This window comes from Trachypithecus francoisi, unplaced genomic scaffold, assembly GCF_009764315.1.
Source record: "Trachypithecus francoisi isolate TF-2019V2 unplaced genomic scaffold, Tfra_2.0 Lachesis_group9, whole genome shotgun sequence".
In the NCBI taxonomy this organism is placed as follows: domain Eukaryota; kingdom Metazoa; phylum Chordata; class Mammalia; order Primates; family Cercopithecidae; genus Trachypithecus; species Trachypithecus francoisi.
Window position 1 is genome coordinate 74,711,841 of NW_022681474.1, and position 24,057 is coordinate 74,735,897.

At 38.2% G+C, this 24,057-nt stretch overlaps 1 pseudogene; it reads left to right on the top strand.

Moving 5' to 3' along the window:
• Positions 1–868: 868 nt before the first annotated feature.
• LOC117082085 lies at positions 869–1,344 on the top strand (annotated as a pseudogene).
• Positions 1,345–24,057: the final 22,713 nt, after the last annotated feature.

The window sequence follows — 24,057 nt, forward strand, 5'->3', positions numbered from 1 at the left end:
TGTAGGTTCAACACACTCAAATTGCAATGCCAGAAGGATTTTTTTGTAGACATTGATTGATTGATTTTAAAATATATATGAAAATTCACAGGGCTTTGAATAGTCATATCAAATTTAAAAAATACGAACAAAGTTGAATGGCCATCACTACCTGATTTCAAGGCTTACTATTATAGGTAGTTACAGTAATCAAAACAATGTGTTACTGGTGTAAGGATAAACAAAAGATCAATGAAGCAAAACAGAGAATCCAGAAATGATTAGTACATAGAAACTTATTTTTGGTAATGATGCTATGACAAGCAAATTAGGAAACAATGATCTTTTCAAGAAGTGTCTCTGCAATAGATATTCATATGCAAAAACTACAACAAAATAAAACAAAAACAAAAACCAGAATGTTGATCTCTACCTCATCTCATATATGAAAATCAACTCAAAATGGATTATAAACCCATTGTCAAATCTAAAACTGCCAAACTTCTGGAGAAAAACATAGGTGAGAAAATCTTAGTGACCAGAGATTTGCAAAATTTTAAGTATTATACAAAGCATGAACTCTAATTATAACAACTGTTAAAAAAAATGAAAAGATGAGCCACAGATTGGGAAAACATGTTTGTAAAACAAAGGACATTCACCTAGAATAAATGAAGATATCTTACAACTCAAAAATAAAAAGAGGGACAACCCAATTCAAAATGGTGGAGATTTAAACATACTCTTCACCAAAGAAGATAAAAGGATGGCAAATAAGCACATATAAAGAGGCTTACTAACTTTAGACTTTAGGGAAATGCAAATTAAATCCACAGTGAGATACCCCTACACTCTCATATTAGAATGGCTGAAATGGATCTCATTGAAGATGGTGGCGCAATCTGTGTCTGGCATTTTCAGAAGAGCCTTTATGTGGACAGTCTCAGGGGCACCTGAAGAGAATTTTGGTCTTGATCCAGAAAAGAGAAAGAGCCAGTGGTTGCTGAGACAGTAAAAGAGGTGAAAAAAGAACTTATCCCGGTGTGTCCACCCTTACAAAGTCAAACATATATACCACCTGAAGGTCTCCAGAGTCGTTTGGAATCATGTTAAAGAAGTTTTTGGCTCATTTCTTCCTAGTAATTGGTGAGACATTCCCCTGGAACATGGTTGTTCACAGTTCAATTCTTGGAACATTCAGCTGATGACTTGGGTCATGTAGTCCCTAACTCCAGACTCCACCAGTTGTGCAGGATTAGAGATGTTCTTGGTTTCTATAATGTCCCTATTCAAGATAGATCTAAATTTTATGAACTCAACGCCAGTAATCTGCCCCCCAATTTGAAAATCACTTGGAGTTACTAAGCTATTCGGAAGAGAAATACATTGAAATCATTTTATCACCGTGAGCAAGGGGGCTGCTTATTAGATTTTTTTCTTTTTTGAGACGGAGTCTCTGTCGCCCAGGCTGGAGTGCAGTGGCGCGATTTCGGCTCACTGCAAGCTCCGCCTCCCGGGTTCCTGCCATTCTCCTGCCTCAGCCTCCCGGGTACCTGGGACTACAGGCACCCGCCACCACGCTGGGCTAATTTTTTTGTATTTTGAGTAGAGGCGGGGTTTCACCGTGTTAGCCAGGATGTTCTCGATCTCCTGACCTCCTGATCTGCCCGCCTCCGTCTCCCAAAGTGCTGGGATTACAGGCGTGAACCACCGTGCCCGGCCACGGGAGCTGCTTATTAGACTTTTTGATACTTTATCATGTGAAATACTATCAGAACCGTTCTCTAAACCCACTTTTTCTATAGAGGAATGTATCGTCTTTTTTTTTCTCATATTATGAATGGATAAAGAATAACAGGATTTTGTATTTTCGTATTTGCTGAAATCATTTTTTAAATGAAATTAGGTCATTAATAATTTCTGAAAAACTTTGAGAGGACACTGTCATTAACTTGGATATAAGACAGGAGGACATTACAAGTTCAGATCCTTCATAGGCATAAAGTAATAGTTGTAAGAAAATATTTTCATCCTGTTAGGACTTTTATCTAGGATAGGTTACTGTATATTGCAAATATATGAATAAACTTGTATTACATAGATACCTATGAAAGAAACATGAAAGTATGTTGTACATTACATGTTGTACATTACTGACCATTCTAGATTACTTTGTTTTGGAATTAAAGGTTTGTTAAACTGTTAAAAAGTGGCTGAAATGAAAGCAACTGACTATACCAATTTTGTCTGAGTCTGTGAAGTAACTGGAAGCCTCATACACTGCTGGTGGGAATGTGAAGTGTTGTTATTGTTTTAGAAAACTATTTAAAAGTTAAGCATACACTTACCATACGCTTCAGTCATTCCATTCTTAGGTACTTATCCAAGAGAAAAAAAAGCATATGTCCAAACAAAAACTGTGCATAAATATTCATAGTGATTCACTACGTAATAGTCCCAAACTGAAAACAACCCAAGTGGTCCATCAACAGGTGAGTGGGTAGGCAACTTGTGCTACAGCTACACAATGGAATATTGCTCAGCTGTAACAAGGGATGAACTCTTGATACACATAAGAATATGGATGAATCTCAAAATAATTATGCTGAGAGAAGAAATGAAACTATCTTTGCAGATTATGACAGTGAGAGAAGTCTAGCATGGCTGACTCCATCTTGCTTCTACCTTCACAGTCTTTGCTCACCCCTGAGGATAGACCAAGCTAAGCACTGGAATAATTTAGTTTACAGTTAAACTTTGAAGCAAGGATAATAATAGGTCCCTCCCTAAAATGAACCTTCTTGCCCAGGGACTGAAACCACCTTTGTAATACTAATGAAAGGTCACAAGATTAGAGTTATGGGAGGCACCTAAATTCTTCTGAAATGCAGGTGTACTTAAATGATAACCAGCTATTGTCCCCTAGCTTGATTTTCTATAATCTCTTGCTACTCAAGTCATGTGGTCAGAGGTCACAAGATTTGTTACTTCCCTTATTGCTCCTATATATAACATCACTATTGTAGAACCTAAGATCGGTCTTTTGAGATGTGTTTTAGACTTTTGCATTCTGGCAACTGACTGACTCCATCTGGTCCTGGGACTCATGACTCAACTGGTACTGTGGACCTCATTGAGAGATGGATTCAGTGCACAAGGACTATTTTCTACACCTATGATTTCATCCTCAACCAATCAGAAGCACTCATTCCCTAGGCCCCTGCCCATCAAATCATTTATAAAAACACTAATCTCTGAGTTCTCGGGGAGACTGATTTGAATAACTCCAGTCCTTTTGCATGGCTAGCTCTGCATTAATTAAACTATTTCTTTACTGCAATACCATGATCTCAGTGAATTGGTTTTGTCTGTGCAGCGGGCAAGAATAACCCGTTAGGGGATTACAGAAAGCCAAACAAAACAAATATATAGTTTATAATTCCATTTATGTAAATTTTTGGAAAATGCAGATGAATTGAGAGTAATAGCAGATCAGTGGTTGCTTAAGAAAAAAGTGGAGAGTAAAGAGAGACATTGAGGGATGTAGGAAGGGATTATAAAGAGACATAAGAAAACTTTTCGGAGTGGTATTAGGTCTAACATTTAAGTCTCTAATCCATCTTGAATTAATTTTCGTATAAGGGGTAAGGAAAGGATCCAGTTTCAGCTTTCTACTTATGGCTAGCCAATTTTCCCAGCACCATTTATTAAATAGGGAATCCTTTCCCCATTTCTTGTTTCTCTCAGGTTTGTCAAAGATCAGATGGCTGTAGATGTGTGGTATTATTTCTGAGGACTCTGTTCTGTTCCATTGGTCTATATCTCTGTTGTGGTACCAGTACCATGCTGTTTTGGTTACTCTAGCCTTGTAGTATAGTTTGAAGTCAGGTAGCGTGACGCCTCCAGCTTTGTCCTTTTGACCTAGGATTGTCTTGGCAATGCGGGCTCTTTTTTGGTTCCATATGAACTTTAAAGCGGTTTTTTCCAATTCTGTGAAGAAAGTCATTGGTAGCTTGATGGGGATGGCATTGAATCTATAAATAACCTTGGGCAGTATGGCCATTTTCACGATATTGATTCTTCCTATCCATGAGCATGGTATGTTCTTCCATTTGTTTGTGTCCTCTTTGATTTCACTGAGCAGTGGTTTGTAGTTCTCCTTGAAGAGGTCCTTTACATCCCTTGTAAGCTGGATTCCTAGGTATTTTATTCTCTTTGAAGCAATTGTGAATGGAAGTTCATTCCTGATTTGGCTCTCTGCTTGTCTGTTACTGGTGTATAAGAATGCTTGTGATTTTTGCACATTAATTTTATATCCTGAGACTTTGCTGAAGTTGCTTATCAGCTTAAGGAGATTTTGGGCTGAGACAATGGGGTTTTCTAAATATACAATCATGTCATCTGCAAACAGGGACAATTTGACTTCTAGGTAGTACCATTCAGGACATAGGCATGGGCAAGGACTTCATGTCTAAAACACCAAAAGCAATGGCAGCAAAAGCCAAAATTGACAAATGGGATCTAATTAAACTAAAGAGCTTTTGCACAGCAAAAGAAACTACCATCAGAGTGAACAGGCAACCTACAGAATGGGAGAAAATTTTTGCAACCTACTCATCTGACAAAGGGCTAATATCCAGAATCTACAAAGAACTCAAACAAATATACAAGAAAAAAACAAACAACCCCATCAAAAAGTGGGGAAAGGATATGAACAGACATTTCTCAAAAGAAGACATCCATACAGCCAACAGACACATGAAAAAATGCTCGTCATCACTCGCCATCAGAGAAATGCAAATCAAAACCACAATGAGATACCATCTCACACCAGTTAGAATGGCAATCATTAAGAAGTCAGGAAACAATAGATGTTGGAGAGGATGTGGAGAAATAGGAACACTTTTACACTGTTGGTGGGATTGTAAACTAGTTCAACCATTATGGAAAACGGTATGGCGATTCCTCAAGGATCTAGAACTAGATGTACCATATGACCCAGCCATCCCACTACTGGGTATATACCCAAAGGATTATAAATTACTCTACTACAAAGACACATGCACACGTATGTTTATTGCGGCACTATTCACAATAGCAAAGACTTGGAATCAACCCAAATGTCCATCTGTGACAGACTGGATTAAGAAAATGTGGCACATATACACCATGGAATACTATGCAGCCATAAAAAAGGATGAGTTGCGTCCTTTGTAGGGACATGGATGCAGCTGGAAACCATCATTCTTAGCAATCTATCACAAGAAGAGAAAACCAAACACCGCATGTTCTCACTCATAGGTGGGAACTGAACAATGAGATCACTTGGACTCGGGAAGGGGAACATCACACACTGGGGCCTATCATGGGGAGGGGGGAGGAGGGAGGGATTGCATTGGGGAGTTATACATGATATAAACGTTATGCACATGTACCCTAGAACTTAAAGTATAATAAAAAAAAATAAAATAAAATAAAAAAAAAGAAAACTTTTGGAGTGATGAGTATGCTCATTACATTGATTGTGGTTTTGCTGTTGTGCATATATGTCAAGAATCATCAAAACATGTATAGTAAATATGTATAGTTTGTTATATGCTAATTATATCTCAGTAAAGCGGGGGAAGAGTTTTAAGAAGAAAAATATTGTGTATTATATGATACTATTTTTATGATACTATTTTCATAAAAATCACATCACACATATATGTATACATTAATAAAAGATTGGAAGAATATATTCTAACATGTGATGTGATTTCCTGAATATTCCAAATATTCTATAATAATCATTTATTTCTTTGTAATGAGAACCAATTAAAATCATTAGCCTGGTGAGTAGAGCATAGAAAGCATTCTCATCCTCTAAGACAATGAACAAGACTCTTTGAATTAACTGTAGAACCTTAAAGACTATCTGGTCTCTTCCCCTTATTTTAAAAAAGAAACTGAGGCCGAGGAGAGAGAACAGATTTGCCAAAAGGTACAGAATAAAGTAATGATACTACTCAGACTAGAATGCAAATATGGGGACTTCTTTATAGAATTCGTTCCACTGTATTATATTTTCTTTTAAATTGCATTTCTCCTATTTTGACTTAATTTTAGACTTATAGAAAATTTGTAAATTCAGTATATTTCTTATATGCCTTTCACCCAGACTTCTGTATTGTTAACATATTGTATAACCACATAACAATTATGAAAACTAAGAAATTAACATTGATATAGTACTATTAATGTAATTTAGACTTTATTCAGATCTCATCCTTTTTTTTTAAATTTTTTATTTTTACTAACATCCTTATTTTCCTCTTCCAGAAACTTGATGCCACATTGCTTTTAATTGTCTCTTCTGCAATCTGTGACAGTTTCTCGGTTTTTCCTGGTCTTTTATGATCTTGACAACTGTAAAGAATTCAGGTCAGATGTTTTGTAGAACATTTCTCAATTTGGGCTTGTCTAATATGTTTCATGATTAGACTGAGGTTTTGCATTTTGGGAAGAATACCAGAAAGGCAACGTTCCCTTTTTAATGCATCACATCCTAAGAGGGTGTATGACATCAATAAGTTTTGTTACTAGTGATGCTAACCTTGATTGTTTGGTGAGGTGGTGTTTGCTCCTTTCTCCACTGTGTGGTTATTGTTTTTTCCTTGCAACTAGTAAGTATTTATTTTGGAGAAGATACATTGTGACTATGAAAATATTCCATTTCTTTTTAAATCTTTGCCCATGAATTTTAGTTGCTGTTGGTGGATTATTATTGAGGTACTCTAATGATGACATACTATTTTCTTCATACTTTCTACATTTAATAATTGGAATTTTTCTGTAAGAAACAGTGGTTCTTCCTTTTCCCATTTATTTCTTTATTCATTAAAAAATTAATATCAGTATGGACTCATAAATATTTATATTATTTTTTTAATTCTAATCCCAAACTATCATTCTTTATTTTTTTCAAACTATTCAAACTTTGGCTATTGGGAGCACTTTTGGGTTGGCTCCTGTGCCTTTCATCACGTCTTCATCATTGTTTTTTGTTTTGTTTTTTGACAGTCTTGCACTGTCACCCAGGCTGGAGTACAGTGGTGCGACCTTAGCTCACTGCAACCTCCGCCTCCTGGGTTCAAGCGATTCTCCTGCCTCAGCCTCTTGAGTAGCTGGGACTACAGGCATGCGCCACCACCCCTGGCTAATTTTTGTGTTTTTAGTAGAGACGGGGATTTGCCATGTTGACCAGATGGTCTCGATCTCTTGACCTTGTGATCCGCCCCCTCGGCCTCCCAAAGTGCTGGGATTGCAGGCGTGAGCCACCGTGCCTGGCCATCTTCATCATGTTTTCGAACACTTCTTTACTTTCTGATATCACAAAATGAACCATGCTTATTTTTATATTTTCCCTGATACAGCCCTGAAATTAACTATTACATACTTCTCCAAGGATCTCTAGTTCTTTTTATTGGAGAATGAGATTTAGAAACCAAGATCTGGGCACTTATGAGTTCATTACTATTGGAGTGTTGCTGTTTCTAGGCTCTCCCAGTGGGCAGACCTAGAAAATACATTTGCTATTTGTTGTATGTATGTATGTATATCTACAACCCATGTGGCATTTATTTGAATTGTGTGAGCCTATTTTTGTTGGTTAAATTGAATAATTTAAAACTTTTAATGGATAAAGTAAAATTTAGTCATGACTGAACAGATATTCATTATCTGGTGGTTTGTGCTCTTTCTTCAAATTATTTACCATTAAGAGGTTACTGATATTTTTCACTCCAGTCTCTCCTTTATGTATCAAATAGCTATCTTATGTTTGTTTAGAGTGATTTTAGCTAGTGCTTGAGTATGAGAAAGGAATTCTTTTCATTTAGAAAGCATATCCTTAAACCCTGATTCACATATTAGGAACTGTCTTTTTCAAGTTACAAATGAAGCAGAACACTGCAAATAGAAAGAAGTCCAAATAGCAAAACCCAAGTATCTCCAGAAGTTTCCTTGAGAACAAAGTAAAAATTTTAAGTTGAACTCTATGAAGGTTAGAAGCAGTCAAATATTGTCAATTTCATATGGTTCAAAAGGATGGAAGTGGAGGTAAAAGCCTGTTGGGAAACTGATCAGTCTCTGCTACCTCTAGGCCTTTACTATCCCAGAGGAACCCTCAGCTGGAAGATATCACCTTCCTTGTGAATACCAGGATGAACCAAACATACCCATAGAAGAAAGACAGCTGGATAGGAAGACATCAGAACTGCTTCCAGAGTAAAAAGCACACTAGAAGAACATGGACTCTCATAGGTGTCCTCACTTCTGTGTGTTCACAGCACAGTTTTCAATACTGGCATTTATGCCAGAAGGTTTATTGAGATCAAGTAGCATGGAAATTAATAACAATAATAATTTTACTTATATAGTTGATAATATATTATGTAGTTTATAATATATTATATAATTAAATATATCACACATAATTGTATATAATCAAATATATTGCATATAATTACTTAGAATAATTACAATAATTATAATTGTCATATATGTATATATATGTATGTATAATATTTTAATTGCAATAATTATAATACAGTGTAGCCTCACATTGACACAGAAAGCATCCAACTTTATTGTGATATTTAAATACTCTTTTAGTGCTGTCATTATTAGAATAGAACCAGTTCCACCCTGACCACACTCTCTTACACAGTCACATTGCAAAGTTCTTGCTTGTTGTTACAAATACTTAATTTTTTTACTGGCATCAGCTTAATCCTGTAACTCTTATCCTTGACTTTCAATATGTTATACTCGATATTAAATAGCATTACATGACCTGCGAAGCTTGCGATTGAGTCTGACTGATACTGCTGTAACAGTATAAATACTCAGTGTTAGTACAAATTCTAGGGTGATCAAAGTTGAACACAAGTGTGGAGGGTTTGAGATGATCAATAAATGACTTGTGAAAATTTTCTCTTGAATTAGTGGCAATGGTGACAAGCCAAGCCCAGTCTTCCCAACAATAAATCTAGTACTCTTTCTTCTGGATTAGAGTCCTCAAAATAATTTTCTGTAGCACACTGGAGTATCAAATATGTGAACTTTTCTCAAGGTGCTAGGAATGTCTTCCAGTTGAATGAGACAAAGTCCATGTCTTCAAAAAGCTTATAATATAGTGTATAATTTTACAAACTAAACTACCTTTGGCTGATTACTTAACTCCAATGAACTTCAGTTTGGCTCTCTGTAAATAACAATAGCTAACATTTACTGCACTTACTCTTTGCCAGAAATTGCACTAGGAGAAACTCATGCTAACCTTATGCAATCAGTATTATTATTATTCTCTTTTTAAAGACTCAAGTCATTAATACTTGAGGGTATTGCTATACTGGCAAATGTCTAATAACCAGTTTTCCCAAAATATGCTTATGTACATACACAAATTATTATAATTTTATTGTTCAGAATTTGTAGCCACATTTAAAAACTAGTAAAAATACTCTTCATTGTGAATTCCACATAGCTAACTGATTCTGCCAGAATTTTTTGTTGATTTTTGTCTAATTCTTGTATCCTTAGCCAAATGTTGTCATTCAATAATGATCTGACAAATGAAGTTGCATCCAATGCTCTAATTCTTTTCACAATACATTTATTGTCATTAAGTATTATATTTGGCCCACTGTTAGCCTAAATCTCATATGCATACAAATTCATTAAACTAAATACAATGTCATGTATTGGAACTTTACTTATTCCATTTGTCAATGATTTCTTGGCTGAATCAGAGAATCATATTTGAATATTGAGAAAATATATTCTTAACGTTTTGTGTCATTCATAATGTAATGGCTATAGTTGTGACACAGTACGAAGAGGTAAATCCATAGAGATAGCAGATTGGTGGTTGCCTGGGGGTGAGGGGAGGGGGAAATGGGGAGTACCAGCTTTATGGGTATGAGGTTTTATTTTGGAATGATGAAAATGTTTTGGAACTAGATAGAGGTAGTGATTTCACCACATTGTGAATGTACTAAATGCCACTGATAAGTACATTTTTAAGTCCTTAATTCTATGTTTCATGAATTTAATGTCAATTTAAGAAATACCTGTTAGATTCTTATAAAGATATTATGGGAAAAATAAGGAGATACTCTCTGAAGCATAAGGAGTATCACAAATGTGGTTCTCATACTTGTAAAAATGTGTTTGCATAAGGTCTCATTCCCTCAGGTCCCTACCAAGGCATCATCTGATATTATAAATATACCTAGACATGTGGGATTTAATTTAATTTATTTTTTTTCTTGGTTATCTCTCTCAGCAAGAGTTTGAATTTTAATCTAACTCCTTGGGGTTTAAATCAAACTAGATTATAATCGATAACATTTAGTAAAAGTGGAAGAGCATGCATAGATCATATTTGACATGCCAGGAGCTTCTTTGTTGTTTTGCTCTATACCTTCACTATGTAAGCAGGTGACATTTTATGCTTAACTATATAGTTGACTTCACTGTTTTCTCTTATGACGTGTGGGAATTGGTTTGGATAGTTAGGCAAACTTTCAAGCAATTATTTTAGTGGGGTGAAGAGAAACTACTTTAGAACTGTAGTGAGTTCAGAAAAATGTAAATGCTTTTTGGTTTATTTTGCTTGCTTTCAAAATAAAAGCATTTTTATTGAGTCCTTTAGGAAAAATGTATATTCCTACAACCAGCTTGCGGAACTACACAGAAGACTACCAATGAGAAAAATGGTCATTTTGTGGGGTATTTTTTTTTTTTTTCCTACTAGAAATGTTTCATAATCTTTGAGACATAGCACTACTGGGGAGGTTTTATATCTTTGTATTCAAAAAAGTGATTGAAGACCATAAGAAGAAACCAGGTGGGCTTCACATATCCTTTATATGTCTATAATTGTATATTATTGATAATAAGACTGAAACTTCATCTAATTTATATCTAATTGTGATTCTAACACTTGGCATACTCTACTCCTATGGAATTTGGCCATCAGGGTAAAGTTACATAAACAACAGAGAAGGTACAAAATAAATCAGGATACATGTAGTCCCTATTAATAGCTATCCTTGTGTAAACAGGGAATTTGAACTTTAGTTTTGTTCTCTTCTTACCTGAAGAACTGGGAAGTGAATGATTTTTGTGGTGCAGTGTTTATATATTTCAGCAGCCTCTGCTCCTAGAGGGAATTCACCAGGTCTAGGAGAATGTCAGAGCACTGTTTTATCTGAGAACAAATGTTAAAGAAATGTCTTACTATAGCTGAAATAAAATCTTAAAATCACTTTCAATCTTTTTCTAACTTTATTTTTTTATTAAGTCTCCTAGGTGGAACAACATGAACCTCTGATTAGCTACATGAAAATGCTAACTTCTTGTGAAAGTATATTAGTTTCTTGACTCCAAAACTTCCCAAAAAATATACATTGAAACCTACAGAAACCGAGGCTAAAATTTGATGCTTTATTCTGCTGTTTGATCCTTTCTTCTTACCAATCCTCAAAGTACAACTTAAATCCATCATCATTGTCCATTTCTGCTTCACTTAAACATTTATTGACCACTGAGGGATGTACAAGAATATGACATAAAACACAATCCTTTAAGTAAATGATTTTACAGTTTAGTTGGGGAGTAGTTGTACCGGGTTGGATAATGTTCTCAAATTCATGCTCTTCCTGGAATATTAAAATGTGAATTTTATTTGGAAATAGGGTACTTGTAGATGTAATTAGGTATGATGTGGTCATATTGCAGGAGGGTGGGCCTGTATTCCAATGTGACTGGTGTCCTCATGACAACAGGAGTAGAGACACAGAGACAAAAATCATGGGAAGGATGCATGTGAAGATAGAGGCTGAGATTGGAATGATGTGTCTGCAAGCCAAATAATGCCAGGGTTTACTGTCAACACCAGAAACTCAGAGAAACACATGGAACAAATTTTCCTCTAGAGCCTATAAAGGCAGTATGAGTCTGCCTACACCTTGATTTTGGGTTTTAGACCCCAGAACTGTGAGAGAATACATTTCTGTTGTTTTAAGCCATCAAGTTTGTGATTCTTGCTTATAGCAGCCATAGAAAACTAATATAATAGTCATAAAAATAAAGCTGTTATATCAAATATTGTGATGTTCCAGGTTCCGGTTCTTTGAGTTCCTTCCCACTCTAAGGTATTGCTAAGTATTATCACTATTGTCCCCAGAAGAGCAAATGGAGAGTCAGAGAAGCCTAACAACTTGCTAATGTTACCCAGCAAGTAGCTGTAACCCTTGTCAGTATGTCTCTATGGACCAGTCTCTTCAATACGGGAGGATGGCCCATATAAGCAGGCAAAAGGCAAAACGACAGGCAAGAAGGGAGCAGACCCCCAAGCTGGGAATAGTCCAGATGTTCGCGAATAGCAGTGGTACATCATGAATTGTGGTACATCCATGTGATGGAATACTACTCAGCAATACTACAGCAAACATCTATAGCATGCAACAGTATGGATGAATCTTAAATGCAATATTCTGAGTGAAGCAAGCCATACACAAGGGAGTGCATACTATATGATTCCAATTATATGAACTCGTAGAATAGGCAGAACCTATGGTGAAAAAAATTGAAATGGTGATTGCCTATTGTGTGGAAGACGGTTTGCTGGAAACTGGGCACTGAGATCCCCATTCAGTGGTTCAGGGTGGCAGTAGCCTGCTCACTGCTCTGGGTACCCATATACGTATACACAGCTGGGAGTGGAATAGCCTGTAAGTGTCACAGGAACAGGCAGGAAAGAGTCCTATGTACCAGTTTTGCTAGCCATTGTTTCTAGTGCCTACCACTGTCTTGGCGCATAACAGTTCCTCAATAAATATTTGTGAAACAAGAGAACCCACTCACAAACTGAGTATGCCTACATACTGATGTTCATTATCCCTGAATTCCTGCAATGTCTGCCATGTAATTAAGCACTTGATTATATACCATATGTCAGTGTTCTCTAATGTGTGGCATTTTATTACCCCAATCATCTATACTAATGCAGTGAGAAAAGGAGTGAGAGAGAGCAAGAGAGAGAAAGGATGTGTGATTTGAAAGGTTCTGAGATGATTACAGAGATTGTGTAGCAAACCAATAGAATGGCTGTGCAGACTGTGCCAGTGATTCTAGAATTGCTGAAAGTTTGCAATGATAGTTCAAAACAAGTAAATAAATGTTTCTAGCACTGTGCTGGGCACTGGGGGAGAATACAAGAGGGGCAGAATACATGGTCTTAGAGCTGAAGGACTTCATCTCCCCACTGGGAAATAAGGTAAGTGATGATGTCATCTGCACACTGCCAGGAAATGTGGCTGGAATATCACTGCTCTGCTTCCTGTCTGCTCATGGTGGACATCCCCACTCAGCCATGGCCTCGTGGGACTCTTTCTTACCAGGCCCCAAACTAGCTCAGGATGTTTTCCCGCATGGTCCCTTGAGTGAGCCACACTAAACAACTGGAATCAGTAGGCGAGATGAACACTGAAAAAGCCAAAAGTTGAAGGAGGGCAGTTATGATGAGATCGACATGGGTTTCAGGGGTCTGGGAAGGCTTCATGGAAATGGTGAGTTGATGAGAACACAAATTATGTCTTCACTCAAGGGCTCTGTACCAGCGGCAGATCTGAGGGTCTCATACTAAAAGCCTACAGCATCCTAGGTAACTTCAGTTCAGCATCCCTCAAGGGCCCGGCTGTCGATTGGCTCCATTTCTATAATTTCTGGTGCTGACTCTTCTCCGAACCAAAGCTGCCCCTTGCTGAGGCGAGCGACGACCTTGCAGGGGATGGGCCTGGGTTACAGTGGCTGGATACAACCCAGCCAAGGTTTTCCGTCTGCCTGGCTAGTGTGCTTGAGCACTGACTTTCCCGAGTGAAGCGTCTCTGAAAGGGGAGAAATCGAGTGCTGCTGCCACCCCTCTTCACTCTGCAGAATCAGAGCAAGCGGAACTTCTTTGTGCCCAGAACAGCCCCGAGCTGTGTGGTGTGGCCGTATTACAGCACAATCAAAGGACTGAGCCTCCTACTACTCTGCTTACTGTCTAAGTTTTTTTAAAGGCAGAATCTGGAAAGATGGTACCACCACTCAAGAAAAGGGGTTGTTTTGGTTTGTTTAGAGGCACATCTGCTAGGAAAACAAAACAAAACAAAACACAGAATTTGTCTGTTCAAAGTTTGGGCCTCAAAAGGTTTTTGGAACTACAGAATCTTGTCAAATAAGAAAGGGTGAAGGCTTTTCCTTTCAACTTTAAGAAAGTGCAGGATCCTTTTGCTTCAGCCAGTACCAAGCCCAAGTTAACAGTTCAATTTCATATTTTGCCTTTCTCCCAGAAGTATATAAGATGGTTTGAAATGAAAAACAAATATGAAGATTATCGAGGAAGAAATGAAACCCAAAATGTGAGGAGATTTGTCTCAGGAGATATTTTCTTTCTTGCTCTTTGGTGTTCTTGGGGGATTTTTCCAAAAGCCCAGCACTACAATCTCACCACTCCCATCTGTGCCCTGAACTCCCCACCTGCACTCTCATCTTTCTCTCTGACACCTCACCAGAACATTTATATTTTAAAATAGGATGTTTGTTGACCTAAAGAAGATATTTCCTATTGTATTCTGAGGTTTTGAGTGAAAGTCAGGGCGGAAAAAAGTTTATTGTCATAGTCTTCACTAGACCAACACATCACAGGGCCACCGTTAACTCTGCTCATGGTTAAGACTGATCTTGACTTTGGTTTCTGAAACTCCTGCATGCACACTTTTCCTCTTGGGTCAGTGTTTTGTATTGGAAAAAAAAAAACCTCGTTCTCTGCAGTAAAACTTTCCCCAACTTCTTTTTACTGACTTAATGGCTTTTTCTAGAACAGATGAGTAGATGAAGCCAGAAAACAGTTTGGCCATAAAGGACATATTGATTCCATCAGATTTGCCAGAACACAACTGCAGAGAAAAGTCTAAAAAAATGATTCGAGAAATCAAGATGCTGCCGAAGCAATTTCTTGGCCAGGAATTTTTTAGCTGTTGCTTGTTTTAAATTCTTTCATTTTGCATTTCGGGAAGGGAGTCTCAAATTAAAGCCAAAATCCTAAATGCAAAAAGATAAATGCCATTTGCTCTGAATTCTGATTATTTCTCTTGAATGAGTAACCAAGAGCCAATTTCTCACATAATAATAATTTTGCATATTGATGAGAAACAGAATTGATTGGGTTCTATAGAGGCCATTTCTAGCTGAGTTAAAGGAAAAATACCTTAGAGGCAACAAGGACCTTAGAAAGCACCTAATTTAATCCCTTCATTTTATAGGAACAGAGAGGGTGAAAGCCTTGCCCTTGCTGACTGGGTGCTCAGGGAGGACTTTGATCTGCATCAAAATGTATCTCAACCAGGTGTATCAGTCCTAACCTTCCATTACTAATAAGGCTCTCTGCTATTATTTGCATGGGCCTGTGACAAGGACAAGATTTTTTTCCTTAGAACTAAGAGTAGAAAACAAATACTGCCACATGTGCAACATTGCCACCCAAGAGGACTTCTTTGTTGACATTCAAAAACCCATTTTGAATGTAAACAAAGAGTGCTATTTGAGCCGGTTTACCTAGTGTTGTAGCCAGCCTTAGCTTTAGAAAACAGAGTTTTGTGATCTCTGCATACCATGGAAGTCTAAATCAACAGGCACAGACACTGAACCCAGGGCAAGGCCATGTCAGAATAAAACATGGAAATGGTGTTGAGATCATATCAACAAAACTATAAAGTAAACATTACAAGGGTTTGCTGCAATGGGATAGTGTGTGTGGTGAGGGCACACAGCGTTCCTCAGGCTGACCTGCCCCCGGGTATGAAACACCATCCCTCCCAGCAGGCTGGAAAGCTACAGCCACACCAGGCACTGAACTGAGACCCCTTGAGGCCACAGGACACAGCTTCTTCCTCTCCCACCGTCTAGGAAGGACAGATTGCCTGTGGTCAGGACACAAATAAATGGCCAATTACTTTCCAAGCTAGTCTAATCTTGAGTGTAATAATCCAGCTAATGGACTAACTTTAGAATGCTGCAAATGATAAACCTCATGTTTTCATTGGCATTTTTGTTGTGGAAACAGATTTGCTCCCCACACACTATTCTATAATATACATATTGCTTATCCATTACATATTTTTAAATTATTATTTTACTTTAAGGTTTATACTGAAATATTGGTAACATTACTTCTGTTGTCATCTATTATTTAATGAGTGTATTCCAGCTGGACAGAAAGACAGGGCTATCTGTTTCCCGTCTGACTCATTGTTGCTAACAGTTGTCAGGGAAGCAAAAATGTTCAGTCTATTGATGTGCTGCAGCTGTGCAACTTTGGATATCATATTTCTACTGAAAAAAGAGCTGGTGACTTTTTCTAATGCCTCTGCCATTAAAAAAAGACAGTTTATTGTCATGGGATGCCAATTATCAGTTTTTTAAAAGGGTTAAAAATCTATGATGAATTGAATTACTCTCTTGCTACACCATTGAGTTGTGTTGAAAGGAGCTTTAGATTATCAAAATCATTGTCAAACTTCATGTAGAAGTTTTCCTGCTAACTCCAAACACCCAACTTCCAAACCAAAGACTAATGTTTTATTCATTGAACAAGTTTTTCTATTATTAAAACACTTTATTGAGATGTATTTGCATATATTTCATACAATTAAATGTTTTTAGTGTATTTACAGACTTGTGTAGTCATCACCACAATCAATTTTAGAACATTTTCATTACCCTAGAAAGATGTCCCATTCTCCTTAACTATCACCACCCCCTATTCCCCCAACTTACCCCAAGGTGTAGGCAATCACTAATTTTCTTTCTGTCTCAATTGCTTTGCCTATTCTGGGAGTTTCATATAAAAGAAATTATACAATATGTGGTCCAGTGTGACTAACTTCTTTTCATTAGCATAATATTTTTACAGTTTATTCATACTGTAGCATGTATCACTACTTTGTTCATTTTTTGTGGTTGTATAATATGCCACTGTATAGGTATACCACATTTTATTTATCCATTCACCTATGAATGGAGATTTTGGTTGTTTTCATTTTTGGCTGTTAGGACTCATGCTGCTATGAACATACATGTGTAAGTTTTTCTGTGAACATGTGTTTTCATTTCCCTTGGGTATATATCTAGGAGAAGAATTGCTGTGTCATGTGGTAATTCTATCTTTAACCTTTTGAAAAACGGTCAGACTACTTTCCAAAATGGCTGTACCACTGGACATTCCCAACAGTGATGTATGGGGGTTCCAATTTTTCCACATCTTCCCCACTTTTATCATCTGTCTTTTTTTCTTATAGCCATCCTAGTGAGTGTGTAGTGGACCGCTTCTTAAATCTATTTTTGAAGTGTTGTAATTATGTCCTTAAGCCCAGATGGATTCTGTGTCAGGGAAAGAGGATACAGGTAGCACCAGGCACTGCATGAGGGTGGTGACTGCTCACAGTCCTGCACCCAGGGCTTAGAGGAAGGCCAGGCACATTGTAGGCATGTTAAACTTTTGTAGAATAAATTACTAAATAAGTCCATGGAGAGCCTGCTGTATGCTAGCACCAGTATGGATGCAGAGGTGCAAATGACATGACCCTGCTCCTAAGGAGCTTATATTCTAGAAGGAAGTAGAATGCCATCATTCCTGAAAGAAAGTGACTGATGATAGGGAGAGGTACATGGTAGGGGAAACTGTACTCATTTCTAAGCCACCAAGTATAAAGGGTGAAAGCTTGAGCTCCTTTGATCTTAGCCTTATTTGTGAAGTCTGGCTTCCAGGAAATGGAGGGGAAGAACCACAAGTTATCCCAACTGCATGAGTGAGGAAGCCTTCCATCAACAGTTGAAACCTCTCAGACATGAGAGCATCTTTTGTGTGTGTGTGTGTGTGTGTGTGTGTATGTGTGTCTGTGGGCTCAGAATATAACATAATTCTTCTCCTTATTAGTGATTTACCCATTCTCTTTCTTCCTTTCTTCTTTTTTCCTCTCTCTTTCTCACCCTCTCTGTTTTATCCCCTGGCGCCTTCTCTCTCAATCATCTGTCTACCCATCTTTTCTCACCCCCTCTCCAACTTCGCTCTCACAAGCTCCAGGGTATATTTTATACAAATTTCTTCAGCTTTAATACGTAATAACCAATCTAAGTGAATAAAACATCATTTTCTTTTTTTTATTATTTTAAGTTCTAGGGTACATGTACACAATATGCAGATTTGTTACATAGGTATACATGTACCATGTTGGTTTGCTGCACCCATCAACTCATCATTTACATTAGGTATTTCTCCTAACGCTATCCCTCCCCCACTCCTCACCCACCAACAGGCCCTGGTGTGTGATATTCCCCTTTCTGTCTCCATGTGTTCTCGTTCAACTCCAACTTATGAGTTAGAATATGCAGTGTTTGGTTTTCTGTCCTTGTGATAGTTTGCAGAGAATGATGGTTTCCAGCTTCATCCATGTCCCTGCAAAGGACATGAACTCACCCTTTTTTATGGCTGCAGAGTATTCCATCATGTATATGTGCCACATTTTCTTTATCCAGTCTATTATTGATAGACATTTGGGGTAGTTCCAAGTCATTGCTATTGTGAATAGTGCCACAGTAAACATACGTGTGCATGTGTCTCTATAGTAGCATGATTTATAATCCTTTCGGTATATACCCAGTAATGGGATTACTGGGTCGGGTGGTATTTCTAGTTTTAGATCCTTGAGGAATCGCCATAGTGTCTTACACAATGGGTGAACTAATTTACACTCCCACCGACAGTGTAAAAGCGTTCCTATTTCTCCACATTCTCTCCAGCAACTGTTGTTTCCTGACATTTTAGTGATCATCATTCTAACTGGTGTGAGATGATATCTCACTGTGGTTTCGATTTGCATTTCTCTGATAACCAGTGATGAGCATTTTTTCATGTCTGTTGGCTGCATAAATGTCTTCTTTTGAGAAGTGTCTTTGCCCACTTTTTGATGAGTTGTTTTTTTCTTGTAAATTTGTTTAAGTTGTTTGTAGATTCTGGATATTAGACCTTTGTCAGATGGATAGATTGCAAAAATTTTCTGCCATTCTGTGGGTTACCTATTCACTCTGATGATAATTTCTTTTGCTGTGCAGAAGCTCTTTAATTAGATCTTATTTGTCTATTTTGGCTGTTGTTGCCATAGCTTTTGGTGTGTTAGTCATGAAGTCTTTGCCCATGCCTATGTCCTGAATGGTATTGCCTACATTTTCTCCTAGGGTTTTTTTATGGTTTTAGGACTTACATTTAAGTCTTTAATCCATCTTGAGTTAATTTTTGTGTAAGGTGTAAAGAAGGGATCCAGTTTCAGCTTTCTACAAATGGCTAGCCAGTTTTCCCAGCACCATTTATTAAGTAGGGAATCCTTTCCCTATTGCTTGTTTTTGTCAGGTTTGTCAAAGATCAGATGGTTGTAGATGTGTGGTGTTATTTCTGAGCCCTCTGTTCTGTTCCATTGGTCTATATCTCTGTTTTGGCACCAGTACTGTGCTGTTTTGGTGACTGTAGCCTTGTAGTATAGTTTGAAGTCAGATAGTGTGATGCCTCCAGCTTTGTTCTTTTGGCTTAGGATTGTCTTGGCAATGCAGGCTCTTTTTTGGTTCTATATGTACTTTAAAGTAGTTTTTTTCCAATTCTGTGAAAAAAGTCATTGGTAGCTTGATGGGGATAGCATTGAATCTATAAATTACCTTGGGCAGTATGGCCATTTTCACAATATTGATTCTTTCTATCCATGAGCATGGAATGTTCTTCCATTTGTTTGTATCCCCTTTTATTTCATTGAGCAGTGGTTTATAGGTATCCTTGAAGAGGTCCTTCACATCCCTTGTAAGCTGGAATCCTAGGTATTTTATTCTCTTTGTAGCAATTGTGAATGGGAGTTCACTCATGATTTGCCTCTGTTTGTCTGTTCTTGATGTATAGGTATGCTTGTAATTTTGGCACATTGATTTTGTATCCTGAGACTTTGCTGAAGTTGCTTATCAGCTTAAGGAGATTTTGGTCTTAGACGATGGGGTTTTCTAAATGTACAATCATGTCATCTACAAAGAGAGACAATTTGATTTCCTCTTTTCCTAATTGAATACCCTTTATTTCTTTGTCTTGACTGATTGCCCTGGCCAGAACTTCCAAAACTATGTTGAATAGGATTGGTGAGAGAGGGCATCCTTGTCTTGTGCCAGTTTTAAAAGGGAATGCTTCCAGCTTTTGCCCATTCAGTATGATATTGGCTGTGGGTTTGTCATAAATAGCTCTTACTGTTTTGAAATACATTCCATCAATACCCAGTTTATTGAGAGTTTTTAGCATGGAAGGCTGTTGAATTATGTTGAAGGCCTTTTCTGCATCTATTGAGATAATCATGTGGTTTTTGTCTTTGGTTCTGTTTATGTGATGGATTATGTTTACTGATTTGCATATGTTGAACCAGCCTTGCATCCCAGGGATGAAGTCAACTTGATCGTGGTGGATAAGTTTTTTGATGTGCTGCTGGATTCCATTTGCCAGTATTTTATGGAGGGTTTTTGCATTGATGTTCATCAGGGATATTGGCCTAAAATTCACCTTTTTTGTTGTGTCTCTGCCAGGCTTTGGTACCAGTATGATGCTGGCCTCATAAACGAGTTAGGTAGGATTCCCTCTTTTTCTATTGATTGGAATAGTTTCAGAAGGAATGGTTCCAGCTCCTCTTTGTACCTCTGGTAGAATTTGGCTGTGAATCCATCTGGTCCTGGACTTTTTTTGGTTGGTAGGCTTAATTATTGCCTCAATTTCAGAGCCTGTTATTGGTCTATTCAGGGATTCAACTTCTTCCTGGTTTAGTCTTAGGAGGGTGTATGTGTACAGGAATTTATCCATTTCTTTTAGGTTTTCTAGTTTATTTGCTAGAGGCGTTTATAGTATTCTCTGATGGTGGTTTGTATTTCTGTGGGGTCAGTGGTGATATCCCCTTTTTCGTTTTTTATTGCGCCTGTTTGATTCTTCTCTCTTTTCTTCTTTATTAGTCTTGCTAGTGGTCTATCAATTTTGTTGATCTTTTCAAATAACCAGCTACTGGATTCACTGATTTTTTGAAAGGTGTTTGTGTCTGTATCTCCTTCAGTTCTGCTCTGATCTTAGTTATTTCTTGTCTTCTGCTAGCTTTTGAATGCGTTTGCTCTTGCCTCCCTGGTTGTTTTAATTGTGATGTTAGGGTGTCAATTTTAGATCTTTCCTGCTTTCTCTTGTGGGCATTTAGTGCTATAAATTTCCCTCTACACACTGCTTTAAATGTGTCCCAGAGATTCTGGTATGTTGTGTCTTTGTTCTCATTGGTTTCAAAGAACATCTTTATTTCTGCCTTCATTTTGTTATTTACCCAGTAGTCATTCAGGAGCAGGTTGTTCATTTTCCATGTATTTGAGCAGTTTTGAGTTAGTTTCTTAATCCGGAGTTCTAGTTTGATTGCACTGTGGTCTGAGACACAGTTTGTGATAATTTCTGTTCTTGTACATTTGCTGAGGAGTGCTTTACTTCCAACTATGTGGTCAATTTTGGAAAAAGTGCGATGTGGCGCTGAGAAGAATGTATATTCTGTTGATTTGGGGTGGAGAGTTCTGTAGATGTCTATTAGGTCTGCTTGGTGCCAAGCTGAGTTCAATTCCTGGATATCCTTGTTAACTTTCTGTCTCATTGATCTGTCCAATGTTGACAGTGGGGTGTTAAAGTCTCCCATTATTATTGTGTGGGAGTCTAAGTCTCTTTGTAGGTCTCTAAGGACTTGCTTTATGAATCTGGGTGCTCCTGTATTGGGTGCATATATATTTAGGAGAGTTAGCTCTTCTTGTTGAATCGATCCCTTTACCATTATGTAATGGCCTTCTTTGTCTCTTTTGATCTTTGTTTGTTTAAGGTCTGTTTTATCAGAGACTAGTATTGCAACCCCTGCATTGTTTTGTTTTCCATTTTCTTGGTAGATCTTCCTCCATCCCTTTATTCTGAGCCTATGTGTGTCTCTGTACATGAGGTGGGTCTCCTGAATACAGCACACTGATGGGTCTTGATTCTTTATCCAATTTGCCAGTTGTGTCTTTTAATTGGGGCATTTATCCCATTTACATTTAAGTTTAATATTGTTATGTGTGAATTTGATCCTGTCTTTATGATGTTAGCTGGTTATTTTGTTTGTTAGTTGATGCAGTTTCTTCCTAGCATCAATGGTCTTTATAATTTGGCATGTTTTTGCAGTGGCTGGTACTGGTTGTTCCTTTCCATGTTTAGTGCTTTCTTCGGGAGCTCTTGTAAGGCAGGCCTGGTGGTGACAAAATCTCTCAGCATTTGCTTGTCTGTAAAGGATTTTATTTCCCTTCACTTATGAAGCTTAGTTTGGCTGGATATGAAATTCTGGGTTTAAAATTCTTTTCTTTAAGAATGTTGAATATTGGCCCCCACTCTCTTCTTGCTTGTAGGGTTTCTGCCAAGAGATCTGCTGTTAGTCTGATGGGCTTCCCTTTGTGGGTAACCTGACCTCTCTCTCTGGCTGCCCTTAATATTTTTTCCTTCATTTCAACCTTGGTGAATCTGACAGTTATGTGTCTTGGGGTTTCTCTTCTGAAGAGTATCTTTGTGGTGTTCTCCGTATTTCCTGAATTTGAATGATGGCCTGCCTTGCTAGGTTGGGGAAGTTCTCCTGGATAATATCCTGAAGAGTGTTTGCTAACTTGGTTCCATTCTCCCCATCACTTTGAGGTACACCAATCAAACATAGATTTGGTCTTTTCACATAGTCCCATATTTCTTGGAGGCTTTGTTCATTTCTTTTCACTCCTTTTTCTCTAATCTTGTCTTCTCACTTTATTTCATTAATTTGATCTTTAGCCACTGATATCCCTTCTTCCACTTGATCAAATTGGCTATCGAAGCTTGTGCATGCGTCATGAAGTTCTCATGCCACGGTTTTCAGCTCCATCAGGTCATTTAAGCTCTTTTCTAACCCTGTTTATCTAGTTAGCCGTTCGTCTAACTTTTTTCAAGGTTTTTAGGTTCTTTGCAATGGGTTAGGACATGCTCCTTTAGCTCAGAGAAGTTTGTTATTACCCACCTTTTGAAGCCTCATTATGTCAACTCATCAAACTCATTCTCTGTCCAGTTTTGTTCCCTTGCTGGTGAGGAGTTGTGTTCCTTTGGAGGAGAAGAGATGTTCTGGTTTTTGGAATTTTCAGCCTTTCTGCTCTGGTTTCTCCCCATCTTTGTGGTTTTATCTACCTTTGGTCTTTGATATTGGTGACCTACAGGTGGGGTTTTGGTGTGGCTGTCATTTTTGTTTATGTTGAATGCTATTTCTTTCTGTTTGTTAGTTTTCCTTCTAACAGACAGGCTCCTCGGCTGCAGGTCTGTTGGAATTCACTGGAGATATACTCCAGACCCTGTTTGCCTGAGTATCACCAGTGGAGGGTGCAGAACAGCAAACAATGCTGCCTGGCCTTCCTCTGGAAGCTTTGTCCCAGAGGGGCACACACTTGTGTGAGGTGTCTGTCGGCCCTTACTGGGAGGTGTCCCCCAGTCAGTCTACATGGTGGTCAGGGACCCCCTTGAAGAAGCAGTCTGTTCATTATTGGAGCTCAAACACTTTGCTGGGAGAACTATTGCTCTCTTCATAGCTGTCAGGCAGGGATGTTTAAATCTGCAGAAGCTGCCTGCTGCCTTTCATTCAGATATACCCTGTCCCCAGAGGTGGGATCTAGAGAGGCAGTAGGCCTTGCTGAGCTGTGGTGGGCTCCACCCAGTTTGAGCTTCCCTGCCACTTTATTCACACTGTGAGCATAGAACCACCTATGCAAGCCTCAGCAATGGTGGATGCCCCCACCTCCACCCCCACCAAGCTCTGGTGTCCCAGGTCGATCTCAGACTGCTGCACTGGCAGCAAGCAAGTCTCTGTGGGTGTGGGACCCGCTGAGCCAGGCACAGGAGGGAATCTCCTGGTCTGCTGG